Genomic DNA, 8,851 nt, shown 5'->3' on the forward strand with positions numbered 1-8,851 from the left:
TACTGAACCCGGATATAGTGTGTGACAATATCGTATGCCGTCTTCTGCCTTTGACATACTGAACCCGGCTATAGTGTGTTTCAATATCGTATACCAAGTCATGGGCTTGAAATACTAAACCCGGCTATAGTGTGTGACAATATCGTATACAAAGTCATGGCCTTAACCTACTGAACCCGGCTATAGTGGGTGACAATATGGTATACCAAGTCGTGGCCTTGACCTACTGAACCCGGCTATAATATGTGACAATATCGTATACCAAGTCATGGCCTTGACCTACTGAACCCGGCTATAGTGCGTGACAATATCGTATACCAAGTCGTGGCCTTGACCTACTGAACCCGGCTATAGTGTGTGACAATATCGTATCCCAAGTCATGGCCTTGACCTACTGAACCCGGCTATAGTATGTGACAATATCGTATACCAAGTCATGGCCTTGCCCTACTGAACCCGGCTATAGTGCGTGACAATATCGTATACCAAGTCATGGCCTTGACCTACTGGACCCGGCTATAGTGTGTGACAATATCGTATACCATGTCATGGCCTTGACCTACTGAACCCGGCTATAATATGTGACAATATCGTATACCAAGTCATGGCCTTGACCTACTGAACCCGGCTATAGTGAGTGACAATATCGTATACCAAGCCATGGCCTTGACCTACTGAACCCAGCTATAGTGTGTGACAATATCGTATACCAAGTCATGGCCTTGACCTACTGGACCCGGCTATAGTGTGTGACAATATCGTATCCCAAGCCATGGCCTTGCCCTCCTGACCCCAGCTATAGTGTGTGACAATATCGTATCCCAAGCCATGGCCTTGCCCTCCTGACCCCAGCTATAGTGTGTGCCAATATCGTATACCAAGCCATGGCCTTGACCTACTGAACCCGGCTATAGTGTGTGACAATATCGTATACCAAGTCCAAAGGCGGGTGACAAAACACGTTGGAGGGGATAATGCTCTTCCTTTGGGGTTTCGGTATCCATTAACACTTCAGATATTCGCTCGCAGATATCATATTTATAATAATAAAAAGTCAAAAATATAACAAAATTCGTCCTGTGTTCATGTGTCCTTTTATGGTGAGACTGTTTCTATCGCTGTCGACCACCAGTACGATATTGCCCACATTCTGCCCTTCATGTCGTCGGATCGGCTTATTGTTTTGCACGTGTTCAGATTTTCTTACCACTAGAATAATGTTATATCATGAAGTGTCTTGTAACAAGTTTTATTCACAATTAAATATGTACTAATATCATATTTGTGATGTGCATAAATGTTGTTTGACGCATCACAAAAGTTGTTATGAGGTACAATTCCGGTTGTTGATGACACAGTTCTACATCAGTTGTCCTTGTTGACGAGACGCAATTCTAGTTGTTGACAATGTACAACTTCGATTTTTGGTGACAAAGTACAGTACCAGTTGTTGAAAAGGTACACCATAAGTTGTTCATGTGGACAAGGCACACTACCAGTTGCCACTGAAGAAGTTGTAGATGACTACTGTTGAAGAAGTGCACCATCAGTTGCTAGTCTTAAATCTCCCGTTAAGCGTTGGTGAATAGTACCCCAATCTAATGATGCGGACGAAAATATTTATGGGCGATCTTAATAATTTTCATCAATAAAGGAAAAATTCTTTTTTTGTGTTCCATTTCATTATCATAATAATAATAGTTAACGTATAAACCAATACAATTATTATACTTTTTATCCAATCTCTGCCATTCTTATACTTTTATGATATTAATTAAGTGATAACACTGCGTCATAGCATGAAAGAAGTCAACCACCAGATGACTCGTCACATATACAAATAACCGGCTGGAATGTTGTATTGGATTTTAAAGGTATTGTCGAACTGTATCTCATCATCAGCATAAAACAAATATATTTTGCTTGCCAAATACGAAAGAAGAATTACAATAATGTACTAAGTATTACCACTGACTTAGAGTAATTGCTATCTAAGTCAGTGGTATTACTTAGATAAGAATACGATATTATTATATAAACAACAAATTTAATACTGTTCTAGCTTGTTATGTTTGAACAGGAGAAAATTCAAAACCTATAGCCATTTGATCCACACAAGTAACGAGTTGAAGCAACTAGAGGGACCGCGGTAGTCGATTAGTTAAACGTCCTTTCGATCACTAGCCCTCCATCACTGGGTCGCGGGCTCGAGGCCTACGTTGGGTAGTCGTTAGGAACTGGACACAGGTCGGTGTTTTTTTCTCCCCGTGCACTCCGGTTTTCATCTACCTTCAAAAAACTGGCACGTCCTTAAATGACCATAGTTGTAAGTAGGACGTTAAACAAAAACCACCAAATTGACTATTGGGCTATTTCAGTTTAGATACGTGCGTCCACTAATCGCCAATGTGTGGGACTGAAGGACAGAGCCGCGACAATGAAGCGTTCACCAAGACAATGATATTAGTGAAGAGCTGTCCAACTTGAAGTGCCTAACTGTATTTAATTTGACAGAATTTGTTTTTTTTCCAGGAAACATGTTACACAGGATATCATACGATTGCAAGGAACGAGAACCAGACAGCAAATTTAAATGGAAGCCCAATCAATTTACTCAAGAAGCGTGTGTTTTATGACAAAGAAATGCATTATTACGGAGGTTGTTCGACAAGTTGGCTGTCAGGAATGTGTGTGATTACCGTAATGACCACGCCTTGCTGTCTGTCTGAACCGTCTTGGTTTGACTGGGTCACGAGCCTTCTCCATACAAACACGTCTTTATCCAAAGCTAATATAGGTCTCTATTATAGATTGACAATAAATGTCACGTTAAAAGAAACAAAACAGAATGTTGTCCTGTGGAGCTGGAACATACTACATTCCGGGAGCATAATTCACATGTTACAATAGCAGGACGATGTCACTGTATAACCGTACTAAAAAAAGTTGACACTCCCGTACGGCCCATTAAGATGTCAAATGTACATTGATACGTAGACCGGTATAACAGTATTATCTGTCACGTACGTGCATCAGCGTGAGTAAAAAGGCCATATTCTGATCTTTTTAGATTTTTTTTTAGATACTCCATTTGTAACATAAAAACCAATCACACTTCAACGTCATAAAGTATTAAACATGTTTAACTGTACAGCGTTTTCGTGATTTCCTTCATCCCTCAAACGTCAGTCAGCTGCTGTTCCACAAACGGCTTACTTAGTATTAAACAGATGCATATATGGATTTGGAAATATGTTTCATAAAACAAATTTCGATATTACGACAATAAAATAAAGGCACTGAGCTGCTTTCAGTTGGTGTTGAACACGAATGCAACATCACACTGAACGCAGGGATTAGGTGTATGAGTTACTCCAAACTTAATAGATTCTGTATGGATGACACATCGACTGTGATAGATAATTAACGGCAATTCAATGACTTACATGATGCCATGTTATGAAATAAAACGGTACCTATCAACACAGATAACATAGCGCAAGCTATCGACACCACACCCCATACAGATAATATAGCGAATCTATCGACACATCCCTCCATACAGATAATATAGCACAATCTATCGACACCACACCCCATACAGATAATATAGCGCAAGCTATCGACACCACACCCCATACAGATAATATAGCGCAATCTATCGACACATCCCTCCATACAGATAATATATCACAATCTATCGACACCACACCCCATACAGATAATATAGCGCAATCTATCGACACCACACCATACAGATAATATAGCGTTTTCTATCGAACCACACCCCATACAGATAATATAGCGCAATCTATCGACACAGCCCTCCTTACAGATAATAAAGCGCAATCTATCGACACCACACCCAATACAGATTATTATAGCGCAATCTATCGATACCACACCATACAGATAATATAGCGCAAGCTATCGAACCACACCCAATGCAGATAATAAAGCGCAATCTATCGACACATCCCTCCATACAGATAATATAGCGCAAGCTATCGAACTACACCCCATGCTGATAATAAAGCGCAATCCATCGACACATCCCTCCATACAGATAATATAGCGCAATCTATCGACACCACAACCCATACAGATAATATAGCGCAAGCTATCGAACCACACCCCATACAGATAATATAGCGCAATCTATCGACACCACACCATACAGACAATATAGCGCAATCTATCGACACCACACCACATACAGATAATATAGCGCAATCTATCGACACATCCCTCCATACAGATAATATAGCGCAAGCTATCGAACCACCCCCCATACAGATAATATAGCGCAATCTATCGACACCACCCTCCTATACAGAACCCCCATACACTCTGACGTCACCAATATAATCATGGATAATATAGCGCAATCTATCGAACCACACCCCATACAGATAATATAGCGCAAACTATCGACACATTCCTCCATACAGATAATATAGCGCAAACTATCGACACATCCCTCCATACAGGTAATACAGCGCCATCTACGACACCACACCCCCATACACTCTGACGTCACCAATATAATCATGGTGAATACCAGCCGGTATCGGCGATTTTTTATTTTTTTATTCGAAGTCATTTTTTTCAGATAACACAGGAAATGTCTTCTGAGGCAGCGAATTGTAAATCTTACACTCACAATGGAAAAGTATTTAGATCGTTCATATCACATTGGTCATAGCCAAAAAATGTTCTAGAAATGGAAGATCTTAGTACTATGTAAAGGTGATCAGTTGTATAGGTTTCATATTGTTCACATGGTTCATATTACCTGTCTGGAAAGCATCTGTCTCTGAATTCTTGAAGTAGAGGGGGATATCAACTCCTTGCAAATATTGTAAGCTAATGTTATCTGTGTAAAAAGTTTTTTCGATTTTAAATATCAAACCTGTTAACTCCAAAGAAAACCAAAATATGTGAGAAAAATCACTGTTTCTCGTTCATTCAAGCATATTCGATTATATATGGCAAACCTAGGGATCAACTTCCGACAATTTACTAGACTCTCCCTTTTGTGTTGAAGGTTTACACTCTCTAACAGTGATCGTTATTACTCTTCGATACCCACGATATACAATATTCACTGCGCGGGCGAATATATTTACTGCCGGGATGCCAGGAGTAACGGTTAAAAAAGTATACCCTACGTTATTTACCAACGGAACTGATAATATTTCCCTTTGGAGTGTAACGGTTCTCCTGCACCACATAAACGAGAGGATAACACCCCGTCCTCTCCCTGGCGTATGTCCTGCCACGAAGTGCCTCTTTTGTTTCATGTAATAATTTGCCACGTAGATTGTATTGTGTAGGTTTTCATTTTGTATGTACTTGTTATATTCCCCTTCAGCTGATTTTGTTAATGCTTGAAATAAAATGTGAATGAAATTGTATTTAAGTGTTAGCTGAAGCGTTCGTCTTTGAATTAAGTCATTTATGATGTAATGGTACTATCAACTTCCACAGCATGTACGTTGTCCCTGATATTTATTGTAACCGATATGTGTTGCCTGGCAGTGAAACAGTGACAATGGTTAGACTTAAAAGCCGGTTTGTGACCCTAACTCAAGGACTCAGAAGTGTTTACGGCTTACATAAAAGGGAAGCGTTATCGATGACAAGGGAAGTATCCATTGTCTGGGATGAATTTGAACACTCCATATCTGTTTTGTTCGACGAGTAGTTATGACTTAACTCATAGAGGATTAAAAGGCTGAAGCGTGATAATGAAAATGTTTAGAAACCATGTAAAAATACACAATAAGCGATATTTCATTATTATAAAGCACATTAAGCGGTATTTCACTATTACAGAATAAATAGTACTACTTCAGTATAACGGAATACAAATTAAGCAGTATTTCACTAGTACAGAATAAATAGTGCTACTTCAGTATAACGGAATACAAATTAAGCGGTATTTCATTATTGTATAACAAATATGGTAACTTCAGTATAACGGAATACAAATTAAGCAGAATTTCACTAGTATAGAATATATAGTGCTACTTCAGTATAACGGAATACAAATTAAGCGGTATTTCTTTATTGTATAACAAATATGGTAACTTCAGTATAACGGAATACAAATTAAGCAGCATTTTACTAGTACAGAATATATAGTGCTACTTCAGTATAACGGAATACAAATTAAGCGGTATTTCATAATTATATAACAAAAAGTGTTAGTTCAGTATTACGGTATACAAATTAAGCAGTATTTCACTAGTACATAATATATAGTGCTATTTCAGTATAACGGAATACAAATTAAGCGGTATTTCATTATCATATAACAAATAGGGTTAGTTCAGTATTACGGAATACAAATTAAGCAGTATTTCATAATTATATAACAAAAGCAGTATAGATTGGTACAGATCAAATCGAGTGTAACTTGAATGTTACAGAAAACAAATTCAGCGGTTTTGCAGTATTACATGATACATAATAAAAGCGTTCAACTGTTAAGCTTACGTTGTAATACAACTGTTATTATGAGCCAAACTTATATATAATCATCAAGGTGTATTTTTTTCATGGGCAATATTATCAGCGATCAGATATTACCAGATTGTTCCAAAATCAACAACCTTTCAAACGTATAATGTAACGTAAGTGTTGAAATGTTGTTTTCATTGACCAGTAGTTTTGTTTATTGTTGATTTTCCAGTTAATACACAGGTAAAACTGATGTAAATGTTGTTTTGATGACTACAACAGTATGAAACTCAAATTTAATCTGTTACTGAAGATTATTTTCAATTATGATCGTAACCAAACGGTTAAAGTAGGGATATATGGTTCATAGCAACTATTCGTTCGAGGGGAACCAAAAACTATGTCCTGAAGGCTTAGACTTAAATTGTTTCATTGCGCCCACACAAATCGTCCGATAGTTTCTTCAGGGCAAACTAGCATGTTTTAAAACCCTATTTAGAGTATTATCTTCTTCTTGATCATCGTTTGAACTGCTGTCTCCATAAAGAAACAACCCTATGGGTTAAGTTCGAATGCAATCATCACCTGATAGCCTCGGCCATTTCCGATCAAGTTACGAAACCTACCGAAGGAAAAGAAGAGTGTGTTGATTTTGTTTCATTCATATAAATAGCCGAACTAATCTGATGAGAAGTTGGCGGGGATTGTATTCGACCTTGACCCTGAGTATGCTTATCAATCGATCGAGAGGGCTTAAATAGGCTTTGCCTGCTGCCCAATCCATTTGTCCTTTGACAATAAAATTGATTGAAATTGAAATTGAAATTGAATTGATCGAGACATCTGTGCAGACATTAGAGCAAGGTATATGCGGCTTTTAAATCAAAATAGAAATCAATGTCTGTGCGGCTCATATCGGTAAAATAAAACAGTTAAAGTATAAGTTAAATTTTCTAATTCCTCTCGATCAGGTACATTTACAGGAAACCAGAAAGTATATATATACCTCAACAGTTTATTAGTATTTTGGCACAAAATATTAGGTATATGTAATAACTTCTCAATCGACAAAATTTAAAAGCTTGGAATTGACGTCAGTAATTCGTTGTTCATGGTTTTCATTTCCTGTCGTGCATCTAAGTGTTGTTTTTATTTTCTATCTTCGTGTGCTTTTTAAGTTTGATGTTATATATCTTTTTTGTTGTTCTACGTTTTATAAATGTAACACAGCACGTTTATACATAGCAGCGAATCACTCAGTCGTGACCATTACATTGTGGGGAGATTGGAACGGGTCCTAATTTGAAATCAACTCGAATGGTGTTACTATTGTACCACTGGAACCTCTCATCTGAATGATGACAATGGAATACTGTTTAATAGTAAACTAGAAATGAATCATGTTTTATGTATATCATAGTAAATCCATTGTCCAACAACGTCAAAATCTCAGCTAAAGATCGATATAATAAACCCATACAGAACTGAACAGACATCAAAACTAGGGTAACGACATCACGTAAACCAAAAAAACAGAGGTAAATCTACGTCCTCTGGTTTTGTATGTCAAATGTGACTTCCGTCAGGTCATACAATAGTATTTAGGTTACCAACGATCTAACGCAGTTTTTAGCGGAGGTATTAACTGAAGTATATAATATAAACCATAGTGTTAAATTATGACCGTTATCAATTTTTGTTTGTTGTTTAAATTACTGCAACCAATATAGTGCTGTAATTTAGACCTAAGTGTAAGTGGAAGCAAACAATTGGAAATTTGGTAAGAATAATATTCTGGCAAGAAAGCCTTTCACCTCGAGAAAAGATGATCATGGGATTTAAAATGGGTGCTTTCCGGAATTTAAGATGTCGAGATTTTCTTTTTCTTGTCTTTCGTAATGCCATAATGATATTTCTATTTAGATAGCTGGTTTGGCAAGAAGTATCCTCAGCCAAAAATAATCAAATTCGGGAAATACCATTTTCTTAAAAGATAGCATTAACCCACAAAAGCAATGCAATTACACGTTAACGCGATTTTAGAGATTTAAACAAGATTCACTAAGAACCATTCATTACAGAGATATTTCAAATGAAGTCCCTATTGGCGAAGTCGTCACAGCGTGTCCCCGTTAGGCAGCGACGGTATAACGAGATCCCGTAGAAAGTCCACTGGAACACCACAGGAGGCTCAATCTTCCCATGGAGGCGGACAGGAATTAATAGAAAATGTCACAGTGAAGACCATGCCTTAAATGGATTTTTTTTAAATCTTTGGAAAATATTCAACATTTCGACATTGGAATAATCCATGAATGATCTCCATTTGAATTGTGTTTTCGAAATTGTTAAAGCACAACTAACTTAACGTTCGAAAAGATCGATT

This window comes from Mizuhopecten yessoensis, unplaced genomic scaffold, assembly GCF_002113885.1.
Source record: "Mizuhopecten yessoensis strain PY_sf001 unplaced genomic scaffold, ASM211388v2 scaffold2207, whole genome shotgun sequence".
Taxonomy (NCBI): Eukaryota; Metazoa; Mollusca; class Bivalvia; order Pectinida; family Pectinidae; genus Mizuhopecten; species Mizuhopecten yessoensis.